The sequence below is a fragment of the Ascaphus truei genome, chromosome 1, assembly GCF_040206685.1.
Source record: "Ascaphus truei isolate aAscTru1 chromosome 1, aAscTru1.hap1, whole genome shotgun sequence".
Classification (NCBI taxonomy): Eukaryota; Metazoa; Chordata; class Amphibia; order Anura; family Ascaphidae; genus Ascaphus; species Ascaphus truei.
Window position 1 is genome coordinate 123,083,300 of NC_134483.1, and position 17,130 is coordinate 123,100,429.

The window sequence follows — 17,130 nt, forward strand, 5'->3', positions numbered from 1 at the left end:
CAAGGATAATGTCATGGGGACACACACACACATCAATGTACAAAGTGGCGTGTAAATGCATTTTCCATGCATCGGATGCAAGCTGGGAAAATACAAGCCTGGTATTAATGAATACCATCTCACGAGACCACAGGCCATTAATCAGATGCTGAAAAAATGCTTGTTTTTTTCTAAGTCAACATATATCGCAGCTCATCGACCCATCTGACCACCAATCTGCCAACTTTTTAGTGGTGGATTGTTTTTGGAGAAAAAATCGACATTTTCACCAGCGAGAGGCTGCGATCGGCAGCGATCACTGACTCGTGGCTCTCTGAATCGCGCGAGTTTATCAACCATCTGAAAATGGTCGATAAGGGGCTGATCGCTTCTCAGACGGCGAGTTTCGGAAAGCGAAAAAAATTTGCGGCGATAAAGGCCGTTATCGAGCACTTATCAAGGCTATCTGAATACGAGTGCCCATTTTGGTCGATAAGTGCTCGATAAGGGCCTTATCGAGGCTTTCTGAATAAGGCCCTAAGTGATCCAAAAAGTGATCACTATTAATGCGGTGATCAAAATAATTAATATGCAAAAAAGTGCTGTGAAACAAAGTGTATAATATACAATAGTGCAACTTAAAATATTGTGCATGAATATGTGCAAAATAAAGTTGTAACTCCCTGCTCAAACTCTCTGGTAGGGCCTGTCTTCACTGTTCCCAAATGCCGAGTTGTTCTCTCACAATCCAGAAAATCAACAAGAAAAAAATCTAAGTGCAGATGATAGTGCAATGATAAATCTGTTTCAGCTGAAGTCTTGACTCCTATTGGCCGTCTACTCACAGTGTGTAAGATGTAATAAAGCAACTCCAAAATTGTGACAAAATCTGTTCTTGTGTATCAGGTAAGGAAGTACCTCAGTGGGGGATGTCAGGAGAGATGTACCACAGCTATGGTGAAAAAGGGTATCCATAGCACAGATCATTATTCACCTTTTCTGTTCTTAATGCACTAAGTGCTAATTTATTTTTGAGATTGCTGGCCTTTTAACATGTTGAGCATGCCAATTTAGGGCCCCCCATAAAATCAATTTTGGCTCTAATATAACTGGCGAGAATTTCACAGTGGACTCCTGTATCACACGCAGATCGGACCACATTGTGTATTTGCTAGAATTTCCTTGCAAATTACAACACGTAGGAAAAACGATAAAAACGATCAGAACTCGGATTATTGAACATCTCAGGAACATAAAAAGAAAATGATTGGACACACTATGTGTAACAAGTTCTCTTGAATGCCATCAGGGGGACCCAACTGGTTTGACATTTTTGGCAATAGAACATGTTCTGCAACATTGGAGTTGCAGGGACAGAGGTTTAGAGCTAGTCAAGAGGAAGACCTTCTGGATCCATAAATTGAAGACCCTGACTCCTAGGGTTCTCAATATGGAGATACTGATGCAGCCACCAGTATTAGAACACTTACCTGGGAAATTCTGGGAGATTTGATATAATCAATGTATAACATTGGGGTTTAAAATATAAATAAATACAATTTAAAATCACATATAAACCCTTCCACCTATTTATAGTACATTCTTGTCAAATTTGTTGTCGCTCCAATCAAATTGAGATATATCTAGCATATAAAAATATGACTTGTGAGCACATTCACATGTCTTAGACAGGTCTGCAACCCTGCTTTTAGCCATTATCAAGGGATTCTAGGAAATTACATGCAAATGAGCACACAGTGCCCCCTTTGTCTTACATCCATTATTACATGGAACCCTTAAGCCAAAGCTCACTGTTTTAAACACAGCTTTTAAACATAGCCTGGGATGAGATGCAAAGTCAGTAAACCCACTCACAGACATACCTTGTGGGTCTCAGTGTGAGGTTGGTTGTACTGGATTTGCAATTTCAGACTTGGGTAGGTCTTCACCACACATTATTTAGGTTATGGTGGGTGAAAAGGTGACTAAAAACCCTGCACTGTTTATGTATAATAAATATACAAAATGAAAATATGTGCGGGGCATTCTAATTGGGCAAGAGTAGGACAAATAACTTATCTTTAGGAGCAGGGTGCTTGCAATGTAGCCGGGATTATCATCCAGTGACAACGATAGACAGAAAAAAAGATCTGCAGCACTCTCTGGTAAGTTTCCAATGTAAAAAAGGTTGATTGCATCAAATTAACATCAGGGGTGAAGTACAGGAAAATGGAGCAACGTTTCGGACCTACCGGTCCTTTGTCAACCAGGGGCTTTGCAAAGGACCGGGAGGTCCAAAACGTTGCTCCATTTTGTCCAGTACTTCACCTCTGATGTTAATTTGATGCAATAAACCTTTTTTACATTGGAAACTTGCCAGAGTGCTGCAGATCTTTTTTCCTCTCTGTATAATACCATTTATAGGTATCCTAATACAGCTCAACCCCGTTATAGCGCGATCCGTTACAACGCGGATCCGCTTATAACGCGATGCAAGGGTGTCTCCCAATTTTCGTATTTATGAATACTTTACAACACAATTATTGGCATCTTAAATACTTTATTGTACAATGCATACAATTCTACATTGTTTCTAATGCGATCCGCTTATAACGCGATGTGATTCTTTGGACCCCAAGCACAGCGTTATAAGGGGGTTGCGCTATATATTGCACAGATCATGCAGGTTTTTAATTTATATTAATTAGACTCGCAATTATGCATGCTATATATACACTTCATGATGTGAGGGGGAGGTACACACCTGATGAAGCTGTATCCTAATTGGATAAACGCACAGAGTGGGAGGTCCCCATTTGACTGAGCACTCACAGACGCTCTCCCAAGTGCTCCCAAGCTGCAAAAGCCGAAACCGGAAGGGACATGGCACACTGCAGAAGTGACGTATAAGAGCCTGCCATTTTCAACAGCAAGGAGGCTACGGGCTGAGGAGGGCTCCCATGACTGACTGGATTTCACAACGGAGGCAGAGGCGGTGAGCAGCAGCATCTAGCGACGTTCTAAATACTTGTATGTACCTTTTTATATTCGCAAAATTGTAAGTGTGATTTGTATTCATTTAATATAAAACATATTTTTCTAAATTGCTCGGTGCTATGGATACCCTTTTTCTCCTTCCCTGAAGTACATCTCTCCTGACATCCCCCACAGCGGTACATCCTTACTGTACCTGGTATACAAAAACAGATTTTGCCACAGTTTGAGTTGCTTTATTACATCTTACACACTGTGAAAAGACTGCCCATAGGAGCCATGAATTAAGCATTGTCTTCAGAACATGAAAAAGGATGTTCCATTGAACAGCGGTTTTAACATCATTTTAAATCGTATGGAAAATTGTAGGACATAAGATATGCTGAAATGAAACAGCTTTCTTTTATTGTAGGTTGTAATACGTTGTAGATTATTATAGATGCAATTATAGTATACAGGCATACCCCGCATTAACATACACAATGGGTCCAGAGCATGTATGTACAGTAAAGCGAAAATGTACTTAAAGTGAAGCACTACCTTTTTTCCACTTTACGATGCATGTACTGTACTGCAATTGTCATATACGTGCATAACTGATGTAAATAACGCATTTGTAACAGGCTCTATAGTCTCCCCGCTTGCGCACAGCTTTAATTAATTATTTCAATTGATATGTAATGTTTTGTATTTATCCCTTCACACATTATTTAGACCCGCTATTCCAATGATACTGTGTATGAGGTGACGTAGTGTTAAGCTTTTTTAATTAACGTAATCACTACTTGTGATTATCCATTCCAGCTGCTTGTTAAGTGTACAGGAGGGGCTATATATAGGAGATTAACTCACAGTCCCCACTATCCCCCTTGAGAAAGGGCCCTTAGAGCTTGAAACGTGTAGGAGGTGTTTGTATTTGTATTTTGTTTGTCCTTTTTCTCATTTTTATGTAGTTTAAATAAACGTTTTTAAGCCTTTCTACCTGGTGAGCTGATGGTGCATTTTTGGACATTGCGGTCTATTTCCAATCCTTTTCTACTTTTGCATTGCCCCACGTTTGGTCAGACGCACTGAGGATCAGAGGGCACGCTACATGGGAGTTGGCGTTCATCATTTTCTCCCTTGTGGACCATACGAAGGAGGGGAGCGTTTACCGGATGGACCGGAAGTGCTCTGACGCACTTCCGGCACTCGGAAGATCCACGCTGTTGATGTGAGGAGGCGCAGCTGATTTCGGGACCATCACGTCTACACTGCCAGCAGGACAGCCGAGTGGAAAGTTATGAGCGCTACAAGAGGGATCCACAGAGGTATCAATATTGTTTCTCTGTCACGTTTATATCCCAGGTAGCGGTGTCCATTGGAGCTCCTTTACTGTCTGTTGCTGTCCTCAGTGATTTCTTCTATCAACATTATATTCGACACCCACGTATTGACTTTCCCTCTTTGCCCACCCCAGTTGTCCATTACATTATATCATTATTTCTGTGACTCTCTGTTTTAGAGCTTCTAGTAGCTTTGCCATTTATAATTAGTACAGGAAGGGAGCTGGTTTTTCTGATCAGAACGTGCTGACAGGCGCATGCGTGAGCTGCCAGTTTTTTATTGGGTGATATGTCCATACTCGCGAGTGTACTTAAAGTAAGTGTCCTTAAACCGGCATATGCCTGTACTGTAAAGAGCTTTTGAAACGTCACAGGTCAATTTTTCAGTTGTACAGAGAAGGACATACAGACCTGCTGCGAAATCTGTGCATATTTTAATTTGAGCATATTAAGAATGCTCATGTTGGTCCCCTAGTAAAACTTTGAACTACATTCTTTAACAATTTATTTTAAGAGATTCCTATAGAATACACCATTGTTTAATTAAACTAAAGTAAAAAAATTTAAACAGCAGACAATAGGAAGAATGTGAAATACACCATGGGGCCTATTCGCTAAACTTCAATAAGTGACTTAACTCTGATTAAGTGCACCAGACACACTTAACAGAACACCTTCCTGCTGTCTCTGTACGCTCCTGCTATTTACCAATTAGATTGTAAGCACTTCAGGGCAGAGACTCCGTTTCCTAATATTACTTGTCTCTGAAGTATTTCATCCAATTATGTGTTATTTGTACAGCTCAACCCCGTTATGGCGTGATCCGCTACAACGCGAATCTACTTAACGCGGTCTGAGCGTGGCTCCCTTTTTTTTAAAGTTTAAAAAAGTTTTTTTTTTTTTGCATAACACAAGCTACAGACACACAGACACACAGACACACAGACACACAGACACACAGATCATGACTACAGCATATCCTGGTTGGTAACATATTATTCCATAGCGTGACACTTAAATAGCAGAGAGAGAACTACATGTACAGTTGTCTTCCTATGCTGCTTCTAATAAGTGGGAATATAGCTTTAGCCTAAAGATGCCGGGTGTTAGGACAACGGGGAAACCGATGTGACCACAGACTGCTCACTTTGCAGCCCCTCATCAAGTAGGGAAGTACAGTATAACACAGACCCAAACCCGAGCGGACCATAAGTGGCAAGGACTCATCTGCAATTACCGCTGAGAAGTACAGGCTGGTGGTAGTTGGAGGATGTGTTGGGAAAAGTGCTTTAACTATCCAGTTCATCCAGGTAAGAAACACACACGCACACACATACACGTTAATGTTTTCTTGCCAGTCTCTGTCAGTAAAAGGATATTATTTTATTTTTTGTATGCAAACTTCGTTCAACTAAAGGGTGAAATAAATCATATTGGTACTTTCTCCCTGATAAAAGTTCCCCAGTGCCCAGGTTATTTTTGTTTCCCTCCCCTCTCAAGTCTCCCTGACTAGTGTTCTTTTTATCACATGTGGAGGACACACATTCCCCCTAATCTGGGTCTTCTAACCCCCTCACCTCCACCTCCACCTAACAAAGCTGAGAGCTAAATAAAGACCCCACATTTATTCAGACAGGAAGAGGTACATGCGGACACTATGTAACTCACCTGCTTTCCCCCCACTCCCCCGATAGACCAGCGTGTTTCCCAGGAAGTGGTCACCGGCTGGGGCAAAGTGGAAAGGTCACTGGCAAGATGGTGGCGACCTGTAATCTCATTGTCAGAGACCATTGCCTCCACATTGGAGCCGGATTCAAACTCTGAGGGGGGCCTACAAAGCGTGATGCACTATGGGTCAGAGGTGTAAATAACCCAGAAGCTGATGCAGATAGAACAATTTTCACATTTTAAACCCAATTTTGCTTGTAGTGCCATTGTGTGCCCTGTAAAATAAAATAAGAGGCATTGGAGGGAGGGGGGAGTTCAGCTCTGCGGGTGCGAAGAGGCAGCCATTTAGTTTCAGGTAGCTCCCAGAATGGACTGATAAACGTTTCAGTAATGAGATGCCCCAAACATACTTGACGGGTGGTGCGGGACCTGCCCCCGCTCCCCGGCGATGGCTGACCATGATGTTGGATCCCCTCACCCTGCTCCGTGTAAGTCCTGATCGCAGTGCACATTTTTTTCTTTTTCGCGATCCCGGTTATAACGCATATAACGCATCTCATTTTGTGGACCCCAAGCACCGCGTTATAAATGGGGTTCAGCTGTATTATTTGTTATTTATATGATTGTCACGTGTATTACTGCTGTGAAGCGCTATGAACATTAATGGTGCTATATAAAGATATACATACATACATATCCAGCGATTTTGCATGTTTAGCTATTCACTAAGCTTGGATAACATGGCAAAATCACTTGAAAATGGCTCCTTGAGGCAACTACAAGCTTCACCCACACCCTCTATTATTAACAAACAGGGTAACGCTATTTAACCCCTTTATTACCATAGCGGTTAGTCACTACTAAGGTAATGAAGGTGTGTTTTAATTTTAGTAACATGATATTGAAGCATGGTCTTTGGAGATGAACCGCATGCTTCCAAAGGTACAAGTCTCCATATCGGTGCCGGTATCTTTCGTGCATCACGTGACCAGGACATTTACATTTGCAAGAGATACCAGCATCCCTAACATCTGAAAGCAGGGGATCCCCAGACCTGAAATGAATGTGGTTCAGCTCCGGAGACCCCCTGCTTCAATACTATTTTATTAAAATAAAAAATTAAACTGTGCAATTGCCTGTAAGAGCTGTGCAGGGAGATGAAACTTCTCTTTGTGCAGCTCTTACAGACTATTGGAGCAAAATCGACCACTAAGTTCATTTCACTCATTAAGCAAATACAAACTCGTGCGGTATGGCATTTTTTTTTTTACTAAACACTAAAAATATTGTGAATTTTCTTAGTGAATACTGATTTTACACAATTTTCATAGCATTCTTTAGGAGCATACCAACCTGATCGATGTTGGAATGAACACTTATATCGAAATTTAGTAAATAGGCCCCAGTGTCCTTTTTTTAATCAACCTTGGTTAGAAATGTAAATTATCATCTTTTTAACCTCTCCACTCCAGACAACTATCTTCCCTTTTGACATTTTGGGTGCCGGTGAGCCCTTTGTCAGTTTTATATAAACAGAGGAAGTTACTGAACAAACAGAATGCATATCTTTACTTGTTTGATTTCCCCTCAGGTCATGAAAATGTAAAGCTATATACCTCGTGGTTGCCATACTGCACCTACAGTAAGCTTCAAATATTGCAAGGCTTTACCGTGACAGAGTTCATGATTCAAACAGGTTTACAGATTTTACGTGTCATTCAACCAAAAATTGAAAAGAAATTAAAAAAAATGTTTACCTTGCCAAAGGGTGTATCAACATATTTCTCTGTTCTCCCTTCCAAGATATCAGGGTCATCCAGACCGGAACCACCAATAATCCCAACCTGTTTTAAAAAAAGAAAAGAGAAAAAATAGGATTTGTTTTTATATTTTCTTTGAAAGATTGTCATTTTTTTTAAATGTTTGGGCGATTTGAGCATTAATTAGTTGTAGCCTGGAAGGGTACATATATATCAAGGTCACATGTGCTAAATTACCAGAACATTCATTCAGCAATTTAAATCATAGAAAATAGAAACATATTGCATGCATTTTGCTTCATAGTTATTTAAGGCTGCGACCACGCTGCTGCTGGGCACGGTCAGTTCAATAATATCAAATGTATAAGGCCACACGTGCTCGTACGCTCTCCAAAGCTCAGCGCTTGGAGAGACTTGGAAATTTGATTTCCAAGCACTGAGTATGGTCACATTAACGTTCTGTAACAAATCAGCGTGGAGATTCGCCGGAGGGGGGATTGGAGGGAAAGGCTGATAAGACTAAGGCCTTGTCCAGGGTGGCGCTAAGCGGGCAGGCGCGCTCACGCTCGCAATGAAACACATTGCGGAAATGTGTGTAGCCAGCGTGAGTAAGCGCCTGAGCATGCATGGCACTTAGCTGCTTGTCAAGCAAGCAAATTTGAATTTGCCGCTTGCTTGCGCCACTGCGTATGAGCGCCTGCACGCTCACCGCCACCCTGGCCGCAGCCTAAGGGCTCGCCCAGGGTGGTGCTGAGCGGGCGCGCGCGCTCACGCTAGACACGTTGCGACAATGCATGTGGCGTGCGTGAGTGGTGCGCCTGCTTGGCGCTCAGCTGCTTGCCGAGCGAGCAAATTTGAATTTGCCACTTGCAAGCGTGTCACGTGAGGGTTCGCCCAATGAGGGCGAACAGCTCTGTGATGTAGAAGCCGTCCACCCAGACGCGCGAGCACCTAGCCGGCCAGGAGAAGCACGGCCGAGCAGGGCGCAGCGCCGGAGCGCCTCTACCCAGCCTGGATGAGGGCTAAGGCCAGGCATATAGTGCCCGCGACCGGTGACACGTGATGAGTTCATGATTCAAACAAGTTTACAGATTTTATGTGTCATTCAACCAAAAATTGAAAAGAAATTTAAAAAAATGTTTACCTTGCCAAAGGGTGTATCAACATATTTCTCTGTTCTCCCTTCCAAGATATCAGGGTCATCCAGACCGGAACCACCAACAGCAACGGAACAGTGCAACACCCAGCTTAGGGATGGGTGTTGCACTGTTGAAATCATTTTCAAGAATGATTTCATTGGCTGCCGAAGTACCAGTGACGCTGCTGCAGCTTGAAAAAACAACTTGAGTTGCTGCTACACTGACAACCGATATTAACTTTAAATACATTGTTTCGAACGAGCGCGCGCACGTAGCGAAGCCGGCACCCTGAAAGATGCTTAACAAAACGGCTAGTTCAAGCTGTGGACGCTTCTCACACTGTAGCGCCCCACGTGATGTCACCCGTCTCCGCTAGCTAAAGTTTTATTTCAATTTGCGGCGGCGCCGCGGGCTTCTGGGCATTTGATTTGTTCAGGGGCTGTCACATGAGGCAACAGCCCTTGAAAAATCAAATATTCCCAGTTTACAAAGTCCACGATGCGCCGTCGCATTGCCGCCGTCGCGCTTACTATAAGCGCCGTCACTATAGGCGCGGCCTTAGACACACACTCCCTCCCTTAATAGCCACGCCCCCGCTCTCAAATTATTGCAGGACAGCAGAGTGCTCATGCTTGGAGAGTTGGTGATGTCACTGCTCTCAAGCATGAGCGCGCTCAGCGGCAGCAGCCTAACAACAACTCAACACTCAAGCCAGTAACAGTGATCCAATACCGCACTTTCTATGAATTTTGATCCTCACCCCCCCCCCATTCTTTATTTTATTGTTACCAAGTAAAAAGGGCATTGCATAAAATTACTGCACATACTATATGCAACTGTAAATAATGTATATAATCACATTTAAATCAGTTTAACTAGAGTAAAAATTAAAATGAGATTTAACAAAACTTATCAAATATAAAAAAAATGAAGGCAGGATAAACAAACAATAAATAAAAAAGGAAACAAAAATAAAATACCGTTGGTTATGGTGCACAGTATATTTCGATCATTTTCAATAATAGAAACATATAAAATAAAAATCTATAGAGGGCCACCCACTACATAAGGTGACAAAGGTGGGAAAACAAGACAGGCACGCAAGATTATTGCGCTATTCCCCCCCTCCCACAGGGGGAATAGCGCAATACCATGATTCCCTTCTAAGGCCTCGTTCAGAGTGCCAGAGACAAGAGTTTGAGGGCGCGCGTCAGTCTGCTGGGCGATGTGTGCACATCATCCCCAGCAGACCTTTTCAAGCTTCCAGGAGGCGGGGCGACAGACATCAGCTTAGGGATGGGTGTTGCACTGTTGAAATCATTTTCAAGAATGATTTCATTGGCTGCCGAAGTACCAGTGACGCTGCTGCAGCTTGAGAAAACAACTTGAGTTGCTGCTACACTGACAACCGATATTAACTTTAAATACATTGTTTTGAACGAGCGCGCGCACGTAGCGAAGCGGCACCCTGAAAGATGCTTAACAAAACGGCTAGTTCAAGCTGTGGACGCTTCTCACACTGTAGCGCCCCACGAGCTGCAATAATGTTGGCTCTCACTTAAACAAAATGACCTTCAGAATCAGGAGCTCCAGGACTATTGCAAAAATCTGACTTGCTCAAGGTAAGTTTGTTTTTTACTCTAAACTCACCAGCACATTTTTCCCCAACGGTGCACTCTCCACAAAAATAGGGGTATTTTTTTAATCGTTAAAAGGAAAAGACATACCATGGACGTATTCCTAATATACAACATTCCTGCTCTTTTATTTATCATTAATAGTGCTAGGATAAGCATTTATCACATAAGCTTTATCTTACTGGTTAATATGGAAGTAACAGTAGACATCTTTATTTAGGTCAAAAGTCTATTACTTTAGTTTATAGACTGATATTTCTGAATTGCTATATCACGAAAATGAAAAAAATATTACTCTGCTAAATGGCTACATTAACAACAAAAATAAATATATAAAACACACTGCAAAACACCTTTAAAGAGGCATTACTGTTTCTTGCATATATATTTGTTAAAGTTACTGTTTCATGCGTCTAAAGGCAGATATTGCATTATACAGTATATTACATCGCATTATACAGGCATACCCCGCATTAACGTACGCAATGGGACCGGAGCATGTATGTAAAGCGAAAATGTACTTAAAGTGAAGCACTACCTTTTTTCCACTTAACGGTGCATGTACTGTACTGCAATTGTCATGTACGTGCATAACTGATGTAAGTAACACATTTGTAACAGGCTCTATAGTGTCCCCGCTTGTGCACAGCTTTGGTACAGGTAGGGAGCCGGTATTGCTGTTCAGGACGTGCTGAAACGGCGCATGCGCGAGCTGCCGTTTGCCTATTGGGCGATATGTCCTTACTCGCGAGTGTACTTAAAGTGAGTGTCCTTAAACCGGGGTATGCCTGTATATTACAAGCTGCCTATTCTGTCGTCATGTACTGCATTATACTGCCTGAAATGTGGGATCACAATGTGCTATATACACAATGCCTTCAAGTTCATATGCAATATAGATTTAAAAAAAATTGCCAACGTAACAATTTTCTACTGAATTCTACCTAACTATACACACTATTAAAAACATATATGTAATACATCATGTATACAGCCTGTACGATCACATGAAACGCATACGTCCTGGTTGTGTGGTGAACAACATGCTGCTTATGATATCCTATATCTAGTCAGCGCATCAGTTCATGTTGGGTCCTCCAGTGTCACTGTTTTCCCTGTGGCACAGCTGTGCAAGGTCACATGCTTTATCACTAACTCTACGGTGGTTTAAACAGGAAAGGCAAGAGAATCACTGGTGCAGTAGAGACCGAGCCACTTACTGTAAATACTGCAAACCTTTGCAATGAAAGAAGAGAGACCCACCTTCACCAACTGTGCTGCAGCTATGTTATCTGGAAGAGGAGGACACATGCATGGGAGCCCACCAGGGGGCTCTAGTCCATAGAAGCTCAGGCCCTGCTTAGGCGGACACTCTGGCCTCACCTCTTCCATCTCTATGATAACTCTGCTGCAGCCGAAGCTCACCGCCCCCCCCCCCCCCTCAGTGTTTCAATCTCCCGGGTCAGGGGTCAGATTTTCTGGGAAGTGGGAGCACTGATCAGAGTGTGCATGCTACTGCAGCACTGGGGAGGCGGGCCAGTTACATTACAGCATGTAGTACTAAAGTGATAGATATATACACACGCACACGCACACGGATAGGCACAAGATAGCTATAGCTAGAATATTGGGTTAATGAAATACTTTTTTGCATGTATAGTGTGCTAATCCCTTTGTTGTGCGCGTGCGTGTAACACTCATTGCAATACTGGGGTGAAGGCGTGACTTTATTTTTGCTTACATGTCCAGTTTAAACATCCTTTTGCTTAAACAGTGTCCTTGCTGGTAAGTCACATATTGGTCCAGGTTAACTGAAAAACCGCACACTAAAAAAGCGACAACAGGAAAAAAAAGATCAAATGACCTACTGTAAGTAACATTTGTTGATAACCTAGTGCCCGGGTACTTTACTGCCTGGTACTAAATATTTGCTTTCAGTCTAAAAACCATTAATTCTACAAGAATAAATGTGAACCAGTCTTAGGCAGAGTTCATGGTGTGGGAGACCGCACAGAGACGTCCACACGGGGGGTGATCAGATTGCCTTAATGCAGTGACTGTGGGCGAGAGGCAAGAGGGGGTGCGCGTTGCGCAAGAAATCAGTTGAAACTGATTTCTTATCGCGACATGTGGGTCACTTGAGCGGTTCGCCCAATGAGGGCGAACCAGCTCTGTGATGCACCTAGGAGCGCCCCCCACGGCCCGGGAAAGCACCTGCTTTCCCACAGCCTCTGCACACCCAAAAGCACCATGGCCCGGGCCTTAGGTATGTACTATAGTAAGCACGTGCACGCCCTTGATGTTACACGTGCACGTGGCACAAGCGTTTTGTTTATGTAGCCCCCTTTCCCCCTGTGTCAGGCTTCTCCAGGTTCTCTATGACCTCGAGACCCTTCTTCTCCCCGCTGCCTGCGCTGGAAGCCCCCGAGCCAAAGCAACTCGGAGTCTAGCAACCTCAGGCACCCTTCCGACAATTTCGCTTAACCAGAGAGTTGTGCCATCATTGCGGATCTTCTCAGCAGCGTACCCATGACAATTCACCATCTCCGGGAAACGACCAAACCCAGTGAGTACGCAGGGGCGCTTTCTGGGTGCTAAATCTCCTTGCCCCCTACCCAGAAGGGAACTCCCTAAAAAATTGACCATTCCCGTTTCCCTTTCTGGCCCTACCTTCCGCACCTCCACAGCAGCATTTATCGATTCAGGCGCAGGAGGGAACTTCATGGATCAGACCTTTTCTGAACAAAATCAGATTCCACTTTCCAAGAAGAAGTCCCCCGTTGCCTTGGTCGAGATTGATAATCGGCCACTCACTCCGGCATATATCTCCTTGGAGACCGGACCTATCACCCTTTCTTCTCACTCTCACAAAGAGACCCTGGGCTTTGATGTGATTCATGGCCCGGGTACACCAGTCACGCTTGGCCTGCCCTGGTTGTAGAAGCACAATCCGCACATCGATTGGGTATCCTCTAATCCCATTGACTGGAGGTCAAGGTCAGAAGAATCTTCTTTGTCTATGGAATGTCCGTCCCATTTACTAGCTAACACATCCAATCCTCAGAGGGAGTTACCTTCCCCTTACGCAGAATTTTTGGACGTTTTTAGCAAGACGCAATCTGAGCTCTTACCCCCTCATCGTTCCTACGACTGTCCGATTGACCTGGTACCTGGATACACCTTGCCAAAGGCCAAATCTTATCCTCTCTCGTTGCCAGAGACGGAAGCCATGGATGAATATATTCGTGAGAACCTAAAGCGGGGCTTTATACATCACGCCAACTCTCCTGCGGGGGCCGGATTCTTCTTCGTCAAGAAGAAGGATGGTACTCTCAGACCGTGTATTGATTACCGGGGTCTGAACCATAGTACGGTGAAAAATTGTTATCCACTCCCACTCATCTCCGAACTCTTCGACAGACTACAGGGGGCCAACCTCTTTACCAAACTTGACCTCTGTGGGGCATACAACCTCATCCGTATCCGAGAGGGTGATGAATGGAAAACTGCCTTCAACACCCGTAGTGGGCACTACAAATACTTAGTGATGCCCTTCGGTTTGTGCAACGCACCAGCAGTTTTTCAGGACTTTATCAATGACATCTTTCGGGATGTCCTTAATCGCTTTGTGATTGTTTAACTGGATGACATCCTTATTTTTTCCCAAAACTTACAGGACCATATCATCCACACAATAAGTTTGTGCTTTCACGCCTCCGAGAGAACCGGTTGTTTGCTAAAATGGAGAAATGCCTTTTTCACCAGTCTACCACTTCCTTTCTTGGGTATATTTTCTCCAACAGAGGCTTGGCAATGGACCCAGAGAAACTGAAATCCGTCGTGGATTGGCCGCAACCCAATTCCCTCAAATCTATTCAGCTATTTTTAGGTTTTTCCAACTATTACCGGAAGTTTATTCATAACTTTTCTACCATCATCGCTCCTATCACAGCACTGACCAAGAAAGGTGCAGATCCTTCATCTTGGTCACCCGAGGCAGCCATGGCTTTCAAAACGCTGAAACAAGCCTTTGTCTCTGCTCCCATCCTTCGACATCCGAACACTAACTTTCCATTCACCCTAGAGGTTGATGCTTCAGACTGTGGGGCTGGTGCGGTTCTGTCTCCGAAATTTTCTCCCCAGGACAAACTTCACCCTTGCGGGTTTTTCTCTAAAAAAAATTCTCCAGCGGAAAGAAATTATGACGTGGGCAATAGGGAACTTTTGGCCGTCAAGCTGGCTCTTCAAGAATGGAGACACATTCTGGAGGGGTCAAAAGTTCCATTCACGATTCTCACGGACCATAAAAACCTGTTGTACATTGAGAATGCCCATCGTTTAGGTTCTCGCCAAGCCCGCTGGTCGTTATTTTTCTCCATATTTACTTTTGTTCTTTCATATATTCCCGGCACAAAAAACGTCAAGGCGGATGACCTCTCCAGGCAATACTCTTCTGAAGAGAGACTGGAAAAAAACACAGAGTCCATCCTTCCTAAACAAAGGATCATAGCGGCTACGGCGTTCAAAAATCTTGAGAAGATCATCAAATCACAAAAACATCTTCCGACCGGTCTTGCGGTTCCGAAAGATACTTTGTACGTAGAACCCAAATTCGTTCCTGAGATATTGGACTGGGGACATGCCGCCCGTTCGGCAGGGCATCCAGGATTCAAGAAGACATTGGATCTCATCCGTCGCACTTTCTGGTGGCCCAATATGGCCAAAACCATTCTTGAATTTACACGGTCCTGTCCGGTATGTGCACGTAACAAGATTCCTCATCAGAAACCTCAGGGTCTTCTCTTACCCTTACCTATTCCAGAGCATCCCTGGTCACACATATCGATGGATTTTATTGTGGAGTTGCCTAGGTCGAATGGCATGAACACCATTCTTGTAGTAGTGGACCGTTTTTCCAAGATGGCACACTTTATCCCTCTCAAAGGATTACCCTCCTCACCCGCCCTAGCTGATATTTTCTCCAAAGAGATTTTCCGTTTCCATGGGATTCCCACATCCATCGTATCTGATCGGGGCTCTCAATTCGTCTCCAAGTTCTGGAGGAATTTCACCAAGAGACTGGGCATCTGATCTTACTTTTCTTCTGGATATCACGCTCAATCTAAAGACTCCCTTCTTTATCAACTACAGATTCCATCCGGCTCACCTACCCATTTCTAAAAACTCCTCTGGAGTACCAGCCGTGGACGCGCATATCACCCTCTTACAGGACTCTTGGTCCAGAATTCAATCTGCACTGCAAAAAGCCTCCTTGACATCTAAAACCCAGGCCGATCGTCACCGCCATCCGGCACCCAACTACAAACCTGGGGACAAGGTTTGGCTATCTTCCAAGAACATCCATCTCAAGACTCCTTCCCCCAAATTGGCACCGAGGTTTCCCTTTTCCATCATGGAGCAGGTAAACCCAGTTTCCTTCTGACTTCAACTACCTCAAAGCATGAGAATCCTGAATGTCTTTCACACCTCGCTTCTCAAGCCCTTCATCTCCAGTAGCCTCTTTCCGGACCACACTTCTAAACCAGACCCTGTGATGGTACAGGGTAACGAAGAGTACGAGATCCAGGCTTTACTAGATTCCCGTCTTTCGAGAGGTAAGGTCCACTTCTTGGTCCATTGGAAGGGTTTTGGACCCGAAGAGAGGTCGTGGGTACCCCGTAAAGACATTCATGCCCCCGGACTACTCAAACGCTTCCGAAAGAAGTTTCCATCAAAACCATGGAAGAATCGTCCTGAGGCCGATCCTGGGGGGGGTACTGTGAGGAGTTTTGGTTTGCGGCGCCCACGCCCTTGCCCCTCCTCACCTTCTTTAGCCCCCGCTGCCGAGGTGCGTGCCCCTCAATGGCGCCACTTACCTCCTGCTGCTCTGGAGGTTCCTCGCCATCCCCGGCGGTCTCTCGTTCCTGCTGGCTCTTCCCTCTCCCATGCGGCTTCCATGTGTCCCGGCCGTGCGCATGTACAGCGTGCGCCGGGTGAAGATAATTTATTCACTGCTCTAGCAGTGAAACCACGCCCCCAGCAGACAAATAGAACCTCCTGCCAGAATAAGAGTCCTCACCTGCCTGCTAATCACGTGGACCTATCCAGGATAGTTCTACGCACTCCTCCAGGTCTGCCTCACCTCTGATTGGTCAGCCGCACTTTATAATGCCTGTCCTCCCACTCACTCATTGCTCGACATAGTTTCCACTAGGATTACTACTCTGGCATTCTCTCTCTTATTCTCTCAGATTACGACTTGGCTTAGCGGACATCTATCTCTGGCTCTCGACCCTTGCTTGGACCACGACCTTCCGGAATTCTCCAATCCCTGACCTTGGCTAAAACGGCAACGACGATGGCACTTCTTCACCGGTACCGGCAAGTATTGCTAGCTAACATCACCTGGCCTGGCAACGCCTACATACCACGCTCCTTTTGCTGCGGGTGCATGCCCATATACATTCCTCACCTCAGTAGAAGGGATGGGTCTGGTCTGCGGGCAGCACCGGCGTAACACCTTGATTATGTAGATGCCTGAATATGGCTTTCTACGGCACAAGGGGGAATACTATAGGGCCATATTCGGTCAATTATGTCATCAAGGGGATTATACAGGACATCTAAA

General features: G+C 44.4%; 1 pseudogene; it reads right to left on the reverse strand.

The window, feature by feature from the left end:
* Positions 1 to 16,460, reverse strand: part of LOC142487563 (S-methyl-5'-thioadenosine phosphorylase-like) — a 113,406-nt pseudogene extending 96,946 nt beyond the window's left edge.
* Positions 16,461 to 17,130: the final 670 nt, after the last annotated feature.